The sequence below is a fragment of the Myotis nattereri genome, assembly GCF_964212035.1.
Source record: "Myotis nattereri genome assembly, chromosome: 6".
NCBI lineage: Eukaryota > Metazoa > Chordata > Mammalia > Chiroptera > Vespertilionidae > Myotis > Myotis nattereri.
The window spans coordinates 78416482-78429674 of NC_138081.1; positions in this window are offsets into that span (position 1 = coordinate 78416482).

Here is a 13193-nt window from a genome sequence, read left to right on the forward strand (position 1 = left end):
GTGTCCCTAATGCTGAATGAGGAAAGTAGGTATATCAAATCAATCCTGCAAATTAAAAATAATAAAAGAATTGAAAGGAAAAGATTAGCAGCAAAAGTAGAATGCCAAAGAATAAATGAAGAGTGCTTTGCATTTTTAAATGACTGTGCTGAGGTAGCCTTTTGAAAAGTCAGGATCAATGAAATGTCTGAGCCGTTTACTTTTAAATTAACAACTGAGCCTACCGTAGTTTCATAAATCCACTCTGAAGACAGGCGATTCTTGGGTCAAAGACAAAAGACTTTATTACAGCACAGCAGGGAGCATGAGTTTCATATCTGTGTTAGTTTCCTTTGCACCTCAAGTCCCATGGGAATGATGTAAGTGGGTCTAGGCTGCATATATAATGGGTCTGTATCACAGCTGAGGAATTCCGAGCTCAGGAAAACCCCAGTCTTATAAAAAGATGCTGGCATATCAGCCCAGCCTTCCCCAGAGAGACCTTCTTTATTATCCTAGTCTAAAAGCAAATCTGTCCTCTATTCCAGAAGATCTCCATCTATCAAGTACCAAGACACATGCACAGGAAACAGCCTTGGAAAGATAGTGGGGAACAAAAGCTGTCAAAAGACCTGTAGAAACGCCATAGAGAATTGACCCAAATAATATACATCCCTTGGCCAAGTTTTTAGAAATGTTAAAATTTTGTTGAAAGTTTACAAGAAGTATTCAACTTTATAAAACATTATTGCAGAGTTTAGCAACAAACATAACCACCATTAATTTAGCAAATATTTTGACCCTCAAAACTAGCAAATATTCATTATCATCAATGAAATTTGACTTATTAAGTATTGTTTTTGCATGTGGCACAATGTAAATTTGTTCCATAAAACAGCATGTTCAAGGTAGTCTGTATGATCTTACATTAAGTTATAAGAATTCTTAAGGACAGATATAAAGTTCATTAATAATAACAAGAGTGAAGACTTTTAAAATTATGTAAATTTGAGAGATTAAGTGCTTTTTACCTTCATACATGAAATTGAAGAAAAAACTATTACATTAAAAATATAAAATCAAATAGATAACAACTGTCTTATACCTTTTTTCCCTTTTGATTCAAACACTATTTGCCTGTTCCTCCCTTCTAGTTAAAAATTCTCTTATTTCACTGAGAAAATAGACTCAATTAGAAGAAAATCATCTCATTTTCCACCACCAAATCTGCCAGCCTGTCTACCCATGTCCATACTCTTTGTCGTCCCTCCTGTTAATTTGAATTAACTCTTTCTCCTTTCTTCTCAGATTATTTTTTACCCTAGATCTCATCCTCATCCAGCTTCTTCAGAAACTTCTTTTCTTAACCCTCTCTCTATATCCTGCATCATCAATACTCTCCTTGTTACTGGCTAATTCTAATCAGCAGGTGAACTTAGTTCAAATAAATGAAGAAAAACCTCCCTGGACTTCATGTCCTCCTTCAGTTGTTATCCTATTCCCACCCTTCCTCAAAAGAAGTCTCGCCTCTAAGTAGTGATTGTCTCTACTTCCTCACCTCCCTGTCTTCTCAACCAATCATCCTTCCCTCCCTACCACTCCACTGCCACTGCTATTTGTCTAGGTCAACATTTACAGGTACCATAGAGATAAAGTTTCAACTCATGATGCTAGATTAATATTCAGTAGACAAACAAGATGCTGCTCAAAAATGTGACAATCAGCTATCTAATTTATAAAATACAAACAATGGCTATCTTTTCAACCTCACAGGGTTTTTGTGAAGCAAATGAATATTTCTGTAAGTCACAATGCATCACACACATGTAAGTATTATGATTTTTCTAGGCTGTGACTCAAAGTCATGGATTTTTGTAGTTATTATCTAGCCCTTGCACAACACAAGGAACCAGAACATAGTAACTTGTACACAGACATTTATTGGACAAACAGTAAATGGATGAACAAATATATTAATGACAATGCTTGGTCTGTCAAAGCCTCTGGCTGGAAAGGAGCACAAGCAGCCAACTAGAGTGGTGCTAAAGAACAGCGCAGTATCTAGAAAGTATAAGCAGAAAAACCATTCCTCCTATAGTAACATGCAGAACCACTCCCCCCCAAAAAATTCATCTAACAGTTCAAATAACTATTTAACCTTCATTTTGTTCAAGAAATTATCTGAACTTTCAAAGGACCCTTTTTGTCTAAGTTCCTATTTAACAGAGGAGCTAAATCATACAGCCACACAGCAAATAACAATAACAAATATCTATAATAATAAAAGCATAATATGCTAATTAGAGCAGACAAAACCAGGGCTATAAGGGAAGCCCCAGTCCAAGGTGTCAGAGGGAAGCCAGTGCCGGCATCCAGGAGAAGGAAGGCCTACTCTTGCACGAATTTCGTGCATCAGGCCTCTAGTGCACATATAAGACATGCCTTTTCTGCCTAGCTAAAACTCAAAACATCAAGCAAGATAAAGCAACACCATCAACTAAAATGTAAAATGTGACAAGCTCAGGAAAAAAATATTTTTTATCATCCAGTAAACCATTGCTTTAGGATACAATTAAAATAAGTTCATGAAGATGTTGAGACCTTGAGCTAGATAAACAATAGCTTACTTTGCAAAGTCTCCGTTAAATTGACAGTCTCTTTATATAAAATATGTAAATTTGGTGACTTTTGTTATAATGTTCTCCCGGACTTTGAAAGCCTTTTCACACATTCTAATGAGGAGTTTGGAGGCATGACTGATCAGTATTACATTGAAAATAAATGTGCTGTTTTCAACTATTTCCTTCAGGCTTGGCCAACATCAGTCTACCATGTAACAGTTTATGGGGGTGAGCAAGAAAACTTGACTTAAGCACAGCATTGCCGCCAGAGTAAACAGTGCCACAAACCAAGGAAATTTAAAGCACATGCTTCATTGTCAAGTTTAACTTGTTTTACAAACCCAAACAACCATCCAGCTTCTAAAAACCCATTTCTGTTTCAAAAACTAACATTTAATCATAAAGACAAAATAAATATATTTGTGCACATAAATATATGGTAATTATCATTTTTGCCAAAGAACTCAACTTTTCAAAGTAGTATGTGGGAAATTGTCAGAAGAAGTAATAATAATGCTAGACCATCACAGAGAAATGTTAACAAAGTAGTATCAGCTAAGAGCTAAGACACATTCTACTTCTTTCTGGACTAGAGACACATATACGGACCTGAAATAGAAGGTGATATTGTTTTGTTGATATGTTCTCTCTTTTGGCATTTCTTATATACTGTCCTTCTATATTATACTATATAAATCTTTAAGCATAAACTTGGAGCATCAAGGAAACATGGTTCATATCTTAAAATGGCCACTTGGGCAATGACATGTTCCCTCATGTTTGAACAGGGTGTCTGATGTTGTTTGGAACTCCTGCCATGCAGTCACCTGGATGTGACTTCATCCTTACATGGCACCATCAAATTAAATGGCTGTGGCTGGTGCACTTGTTTGTCTTTGGTCATTAGGCTGCAAGCTCTGTGCAGGCAGGGAGAGTTTCTACCTTATGAAACACAATATCTTCAACACCTGCTAGCCACTTATTTTTTGAATGAATTAATAGATAAATGAGTGGTATATAGTATTGCTTCCCTACCTTTTTATTCCTTTCAAAATTTACTTGAAATCATCTTTACATACATTTTTCCATGATGTTTCTACTTTATTTTATTATTCCAAATTACTTAGGGCTCATTCTTGTATTATTGATTTAGATCTTTGGTTCTACCTATGTTACACATTCAACTTAAATAGGAAAATCAGGTTTCATAAACCAATTTACTATTGACTTTGAAAAAAGGGGGGCAGAGAACATAAACTAGCATGCAAAACAATAATTTTACTAGCAAATCGGGAAAAGAAACTGAAAAGATAGTATTTTGCTCCATGACATTTTTCCAATTCTTTTTTTACACCTAATGCCTCCATTTTTTTTTTTTTAATGCCTGATGTCAATCTCCAATATTCATGAGGATGTGAAGAAATAACAAGTTGATCCACCCTGGAGAGTCTATGAGTGTGATAATTATGGTGAGCAACTTTGCCATCTCTGCTAAAATCCTTACAGATGTTTATCCTCTTTAACCAGCAATTTTCCTCCCTTGATTTATCCTAAGAAAATAATCAAAGGTCTACACAAAGATTTCTGTATAAGAATGTTATTTGAAAGTAAAGTAGAAGATCAAGCTGTCAGCAGAGTAGGTGGAAGTTACACAAGCCTCCTCCCAAGACCAAACTGAAATTGTTACTAAAATATAGAATAATCAACCTGAATAATTGACTGTAGGCTAGCTGAGCAGAAATCTTATAACCAAGAATTTACAGAAGAAGCCACATCAAAACTGGTAGGAAGGGAAGAGATGCAAAAAGGGCTGGCCCTGCTCCCATGTGTGATAGCTGAGAATCCAGAAGGATTTCTCAGCTGTAAAGGTCCTTCCTGAGGAGTGTGGGGTCTTAACCCTTTGCAAACTCCCCAGCCCAGGGCACCACAACCAAGAAGAGGAGCCCACATAACATCTGGCTGTGAAAACCAGCAGGGATTGGGTTCCCCAGGGAGACACCAGGGTCTGCTAGAAACCCAGGTGCCCTCTTCAAGGGACAATGCATAACATATCACTTGTAGCCACTCACTTTGGGCTCTAGCAGAGAGAGGGTGGCTCAGAGCAGAATAGAGTCCTATGAGGAGAGACTGGTTGTGTGACTCAGCGGGGAGAGAGATGAAGAGACAGACTCCAGGGTCCCTGTGCTGAGTCCCTCTCACACAATGCAGACACTGTATTTCTTTGGTCAAGCACTATCCTCCATAAGGCATCAGCCTTGGGGAATGCAATAGCCCCCAAGACTGCCTGTCACCCCATCCCGAGGAACTCACAACCTGTGGAGGAGTCAGCTGCCTGTTTGGGACAAACTCTGCTGGCCTAACCCTGATGGCCCCCTTAGACCTCACCCCACCACAAAGGTCTTTACCTGGGTGGTGGCAGCTAGCCTGGGTGTACCCTGGCACTTTTGCTGAGTGGCCTCAGACCCAGGCACCAAGTTTGAATCTGCAGCGCTCTGGTGAACACCACTTGCTCTTACCTGGACTCACTGAGAACCTACCTCATGCAACTTGAATATTACCAGAAACTCTTTAAATGACTGAGCCTAACAGGTAGCTGGCAGGCATAGGCAGATGGACGGAAGAGGGGGCATATCTCAGGGTGCCTTGAGCTTTTTGCTGACCTTCCTCTGGACTCAGTGGTGGTGAAATCCAACCTTGGTGCCTACCTTGGCCTCTTCCATGCACACCCAGGTGCAGCAGAGGCGGCCACAAACTGCGAATCATTTTGTAGCTCCAAGCAGGTTACCCAGGGCCAGTCACAAGCAGCATCTGACATTGACCCACACCAAGTCCTTCTCAAGAGGCTCCAGAACCAGCACATCCAGAGGCAAGCTGCAAACAACATCAGAACAATATCCAATTAGCTCTATAAGTGGCACATTCAAAGGGACATCTCAGCAGGTACCAAACACTGATGAGGCAAATTCCATTCATGTGGTCAGTGCACCTGTGCAGCAGTTTCATACACTGTGGTAGAAGTCAGTCCTCATAGTCATCTAGCCTGAAAGTCAATCCTATACATGAAGGGCCAACAGCAATCAAGCCTCAACTACAATAGGAGGGCTCACATAACCCAAACAAAAGACATTTCTGGAACACCCAACTAAGATGATCAAGTAGACTGGGCCACTGGGTCCCACAGGATACCAACAACATAGGCCACCCTACAAAAATGGAGAGACAGAGTAGATCTTCCTAATACACAGAAACAAGTACAGACATTGCCGGGAGCCGGTCCATCCTTGCTGTTTCAAAGGACCTGGCATATATGGCATACTGTTCTTAAAATGTTTGCTCACCTTCTTGGCACTATGTGTTTTAACCAAGGTCTCCTCTCTGAGAAAGGTTGTTTCCTCAGGTAGGGATTTTCCCCTGAAGTTAGGGAGGGAATAAAACCCCTCAATTAAGTGCCAGGCGGGTAATTAATCACTTTAACTACGAACAATCATGCTTAAGCTACATAATCTTTACTCCCAGGAATGGAGATAAGAAACGCCCTAACCTTTGTAATAGAGATTGATAGGATTGAATCAACTGGTATAAATACAGATGTAACAAGACAGCAAGACACAGAACTTAGGACACAGAACTTAGAAGACAGAACTTAGGAGACAGAACCAGGAAAAGACAGAACCTACACACAGAACTGAGAAGACAGAACCTACACAGAACCTAGAGACAGAAGAACTTCTCTGGAGAGAACATGGCAAAAGATCCTGGACTGAACCTGACAACAGAAATTGGCAAGAGAACCTGACTAGAACCTGGTGACTGAATCTGGCTGGAGAACCTGGACAGAACCTGGCTGGAGAAGCTAGCAAGGGAACATGGCTATAGAACCTGGTTGGAGAACCTGGAGAACCTAGCAAGAGAACATGGACACAGAACCTGGCTGGAGAACCTAGTGAGGGAACATGGCTACAGAACCTGGCTGGAGAACCTGGAGAACCTAGCAAGACAACTGGACACAGAACCTGGCTGGAGATCCTGAACCAGAACTTCGCTGGAGATCCAGAGCAGAACTTCTCTGGAGATCCTAGACAGAACTTGGCTGGAGACCCTGACAAGAGAACCCAGCTATGATGATGACCTGAACGCTGCCTCCGTGTCATTCCTTCTTCACCAACTCCGTCCACACCTTTGGGGACCCCTGGACCTGCTGGGGTTGGACCCCAGCAAGACATAGCAGATCTACCTAATACACAGAAACAAATACAATGAAGCAGCAAAAATGGGGAAACGAAGGAACATGTCACAAATGAAAAAATAGGAAAAATCCCCATAAAAAAATAAAACTAAATGAAATAGAGGGAAGCAAGCTGCCAGAGACAGAGTTCAAAACAATAGTTATAAGGATGCTCAAAGAACTTAGTGAGAACTTCAACGAACAGATAGCAAGTATAAAAAAGGACATAGAAACCATAAAAGAGATCTAGTCAGAAAGGAAGAAGACAGTATCTGAAATGAAGAATACAATAGAAGGAATAAACAGTATGTTAGATGAAATAGAGGACTGAATCAGTGATTTGGAAGACAAAGTAGCAGAAAACATCCAATCAGAGCAGAAAAAAAAAGCATTTTAAAAAATAAGGATATTTTCAGGGATCTTTGGGACAATATGAAGCATAACAACATCCACATCATAGGGGTATCAAAAGGAGAGAGCAAAGGATTGAAAACCTGGTTAACAAAATAATGACAAGAAATTTCCCTAACCTGGTGAAGAAAAAGGAAACATAAGTTCAGGAAGCACAGAGAGTCCCAAACAAGATGAAGTCAAAGAGGCCACACTAAGACACATCATAATTAAAATGGCAAAGGTTGAAGGCAAAGAGGGAATAGAGGGAACATATCTCAACATGATAAAGGCCATATATGACAAACCCACAGCTAGCATCATATTCAATGGGGGAAAACAAAAAGCACTTCCCTTGTGATCAGGAAGGAGACAGTGATACCTACTTTCACCACTCTTATTCAACATAGTACTGAAAGTCATAGCCATAGCAATCAGACAAGAAGAAGAAATAAAAAGCATTCAAATTGGAAAGGAAGAAGTAAAACTGTCATTATTTGCAGATGACATGATACTGTCATGAAACCATTAGGTTCTCATCTGAGAAGTCTGCCACCCAGATGCTATTTGGGAATGTCTGGAGATAATTTTGATTGTCACAAATTGGGGGTGGGGTGATGTTTTTGGCATCTAGTAGGTCTAGATCATTCTATTGCTGATAGAAGCTCTCCCTCCAAACAAAAAAGTATCTCAAAACATTAATAAGAACCAAGATTGAGAAACCATGTGGTCCCATGATAGTATAATTCATACTTAAAATGTGGAGTGGAAACCTTCCGAATGCTTTGACACCAATGTCCTACAGCTCAGGCTTCAGATATGAAGAGTGGTTCTTATGGCACATACATGTCATCTAAGATTGAAGTTGGTGCTGTGAACTGGGTTTATTGATCAATCAAATTATACATTCATGAATCCATCAGGACTTATGGCCAAAGTTAATATTTAAAATAATTTAGAAATAATGTCTGGATGATGACTGTGAGACTGAGTCTTGAGAGAAATTGGTCTGGTATTTTGCACAGGAAATTGCTGCCGACATGAGGAGGAGTATTTAGAAATAAGCGAGGAATGTTGTGACATTTTGTCAGTCATGAGTAATTTCAAATCCTACAATTTTTACCATCATTTGTGTACATGTCTGTCACTTTACCTTCGTCTGTTATGTATTTGGGAGATGAAGAAGAACAAGAGTGACACCACCACAATATTCAAAGCATCTTGTAACATTTGTCTTACACATTCTGTTGTCAAGGGTTATTAATTGACTACAATCCTGATTCTAAATTTCGAGCAAATATTAGATGAATGTCTCAATTTAAGATATTATTTTATAAAACGTTCCATTTATAAAAATTATTTTAAATAATTAAAATATGACCTGTGCTATCTTTACTTCATTTTGCCATATCTTTCCCTATTCCTATTCCTATCTGAAAAATTTCATCCCACCAAAACTTGGAGCCCTCTTTTTGCTGTCTGACTTGTGCTGGAGTTCCATATTCTCACAAAATATTCACTCCTCCCCACCTAACATGTGAATCAGGGTAGCTATCCCTATAACACTTACCATAGCAACCCAGAGTTTAATCTTGTCTTCCAACTACATTGTGAACTTCTAAAAAAGAGACTGCTTATAATGAATCTTTGTAACCCAGACATTCATATAATATCCAGTTCATGGCAGGTGTCAAGAAGTGATTATGTGTTAATAAATTATCTCAGTGACCAGGTTTAATTTTAGAAAAGGAAGAATAAATGAGAACTTTTTTAACTTGATTTTTATTGTTGACACTGTTACAAATGTTCCTATTTCCCACCCTCCTTTGCCCACCTCCACCCCCCTTCTTGCCATCACTACACTGTTACCTGTGTTCATGGGTTATGCATATAAAGGATGTCCCAAAAAATGTATATACACTTTGAATAATTATTCATTCTAATGGGTTAGATCTGAAAAGAAAGAAACATAAATTGAGCTATCAGCTGTTAAGTGTGTATACATTTGGGAGGGGACACCCTATATATTTTTGGCTAATCTTGTCACCTTCTTTTATCAAGTATATTAAGAGGTGAATGACTAGAAGGTCAAAGATGACATATGCTGACTCAAAGGAATGAATACCTGGTGGTGAGAGTTCACCAGGGAGACAGTAGGATAGGAAAGATATTTTGAGGCAAGGGAAGCTTCCTAGGTTTCTCAATTTATTACTAAATGCAATGGGCCTCTCCAACATGACCAGGTCCTGCTCGGCTCTAAAGAAATAAAGCTACATCTAGGACATTGTCCTTGACCATGTGAGTTCTTCAAACTGAAAAATATTTTTCTTAAAATTACAGCAGATGAAAATCTAACACATGTTGCAACTGTATGGCTGAAAAAATATTTGAGCACACACGTGCTTGGGCAATAATTGCTTTTTTTTTTTCCCCTGGTTGCCCTTAGATCTTAATGGTTACACTTTATATTTGGAGTTCCTGTTGATATTTGATTTAGTGTTTTATTACATACTTTCTTGTAGTAATCACTAATGCTTTCTTATCTTATGTCGTATCTCCCACTGAAAGTTCCTCGAAAGTGGGGTTGAGTTGCAGACAATCACTCTCAATTTACAAATGGGTTGTATTTCCAAAGTCACACGTTTTCAACATATATTTATTGATCACCTATTCCATGTCAGACTCTGCTAAATGTTGGCAATAAACATAGCCTCCTTAATTTAAAGTTAATTTTTTAATTTAGAATGTATTTTTCCATAGAAGCAGTGCTTTTAAAGGAGGTTATGTTCCCAGATGATCCCACAAATGATCCTATATATCACATAGTTCTATTGCATTCCTTCTTTGTTCTCCGTTCCCAATCTGACCTTGCAAAGGTACGAACTTCTGGGTACGAACTTCATTCTCTCCAGTAAGAATGAAATTTGAATTGTAGCACATAAAAATGTTTTCCACAATTGGCATCAAACAAATAGTATTTCAATACCGCCATGAATAAAACAGGAGCTGAGCCTATGCCCAGCTCGCAGGATGAACCCTGACTACTCAGCATATGGCCTTCTCCTGACCACTCTTTCGGAGTCAAAAGTGTATCAGATTGAAGAGAAAAATCCCTTACCTTGTTTGAAGGAATCTTCTCTCCCACCCCCTGGAGGTGACTCAGGAAGGGAGAGTCCTGATCACCCTTGGCTGTTCCCACACACCCAGGAGAGGAAACACGCTGGATGGTCCCAGGCCGAGTGTGAGAGAAGCAGAGAACTCGGGCCCTTGATGTAGTTCCCAAGTTACTAAATTAACCACACCTGAAGCCTGACTTACTTCTGGAATTTCTAGGATATAACATAACTATTTTCCTTTAGGTTACACCAGTTTATGTCAGGTTTTTATTGCTTGCAGCTAAAATTATTCTAAACAACCCAATATCAAACACATTGGAATAGAGCATGCTATAATCTTCTATTCCTCTTATTTTAATCCCAGCAATAAGAGTCTGTCTGTAATTTCCTAGATCTGGTTTTCTGAGATGTATTGGGCAGATATCCCTTGCATATAGAGGAAACATTTTTGGTTAGCATTAGAGTCCTTGGAGCCTCACTTTTCCCCCAAACCAGAAGAAAAAAAAAAAATCTTCTTCAGATACCAAAAGAAGAAAATGGCATGAAGCCCAAAGACAAGCTGTTTTTCTTTTTCCACTTCAAATGATGCTCAAATCTCAGCCAGTTTCTTTTCAACAGTTCACTACCACATCTAAAAATCTAAGTGTGTGCTACATTGGTAGCTGCCCCGAATTCCAAATTACCCTGAACACCCGTTCCTAATCATGCAGATCTTGATTGGAACTAAATTTGTTCTTTGTGTAGAAATCACTCATGTTCCAAGAGCAATTTCTCCTCCAGTCAAATTAGCTGTGTAAATATTACAAATAAAAATATATGTAGGAGCAAGTGGATTACAAAAAGGCATTTCCTTATAAATGATCCATGTGACCCCAAATTAGAATGTGTTTTGAAAATAGGGAAGCCTGGGAAAGATTAGTAGACCAAAATAACTGGTGCCCAAAACTGCCCCAGATTTGTAGACCAAATTCTCACCAGTGTAAAGCTTTTTTTAAAAAAGAAACATAGGAAAGAGGGAGAGAGGAAAGTTTTATGTAAAATTTTAAAAAATACATAAAATACAAACTAGATTTTGAAAAACAACCAGAAGATAGATTGGGAAGAATGCATAGATTAAGGCATTCTTTGGCTTTTTCCAAATTTCTGGCTTTAATGTGTTTCCATCCATTGGAAACAATTTAATTCATCCTTTCAAAACTTTGTAAAGCAAACTGTGTATTTAAATTTGCATAGTACTTAGAAAGGGAATAAATAAAACACGCCTATCACCTTTTATTTTAATATAAAGACTAAAGAGCTGCTTTAGGGTTGTCTTCTCTTATGAGGATAACCACTTTATAAAAGCCTTAACGTCATAAAAACACACATTTGTAAAACCATGACATTCTGATGTTTTCCTTGGGGAAAATCCTACTTACCGTATGCCTGAGTCAGGACCATGGGGGAAACTGTGCAATCTGGGACGTCACATCAGTACAGGGGCAAAGGGCAGCCACGGAATATTGTTGTTCATTTTCCCTGTCTCCTTCTATTGCAACATTCACTTGGAATCTGTTCATTTGATCTTAGTCTAAGGAGAAGAAGTAAACAAATCTTGCTAAGTGTTCAGCCTGTTTCGAAACCAACACTCTGCTTATCCAGTGCTGGACTCTCAGGCAACAATGATTACATCTGATGCTATAATGTTTAGAGAATTCTGTGGGCCACAGAGAGAATTATACATATTTTTTCAGAGAAAGCTTCCCTTTACAAAGTACCAGACATATGCTTATGCCATTTATGTATTTTTAAAATAAAACTATTACTATGAACAGTGTTTGTTATGGGTGACAAGTAATGAGTTGAATGTGGTTCAGAATGAACCCTCTTTTTTTAACTTTTTTTTAAAATATATTTTATTGCTTTTTTTACAGAGAGGAAGGGAGAGGGATAGAGAGTTAGAAACATCGATGAGAGAGAAACATCGATCAGCTGCCTCCTGCACATCTCCCACTGGGGGTGTGCCCGCAACCCAGGTACATGCCCTTGACCGGAATCGAACCTGGGACCTCTCAGTCCACAGGCCGACGCTCTATCCACTGAGCCAAACCGGTTTCGGCAGAATGCACCCTCTTATTAGATAGATAAATATATACTAGGCTCCCGGTGCACGAAGATTTGTGCACGGGGCTGGGGAGTGGGCGGGGGGGGGGGTGTCCCTCAGCCTGACCTGCACCCTCTCCAATCTGGGAGCCCTCAGGGGAGCCCTCTCCAATTGGGGAGTTTCTGTCTTCGCAATCATATGAACAAGTTGTCTGAGACCCCCAACCCAGTTTGGTTTGTTGCTCACAGAATAATAGAGGCTTTTTTTTTTCTTTGCTTCATTGGTGGAGATTTCCTGGAAGTTTTAGGATATCTTCCCTTTAATTTTTCCTAGACACTCTGATTTTACTTATGTCTTTCATCTTTGCTTTCCCTCCATCCCCCACTGCAATAGTAACTTGCTCCAAGCTCACTTTGCTCTAGTGTCTAGGAGATCCGACTGCCACCAGAACTATGATTCCCAGCATTCCTGGTGCTCCCTATTCTCTAGGCTTCTGCTTCCATCCTGAGGCTGCCATCAGAACTACTATTTCCAGAATTCCTGGTGCTCCCCACGCTGGGAGTGACCGAGGGAGCCACGGCCCCGCAAGCCTCTGGCTCTCCTGCTCTGCTCTCTGCCCGGCAACCGAGGGAGCCACATCCCCCCAAGGGAGCGACCGAGGGAGCCACATCCCCCCAAGCTGCCGGCTCTCCCTCTTCTGCTCTCTGCCCGGCGCATGTGTATGCAAATTAACCCACCATCTTTGTTGGGTTAATTTGCATATTCACCCTGATTGGCTG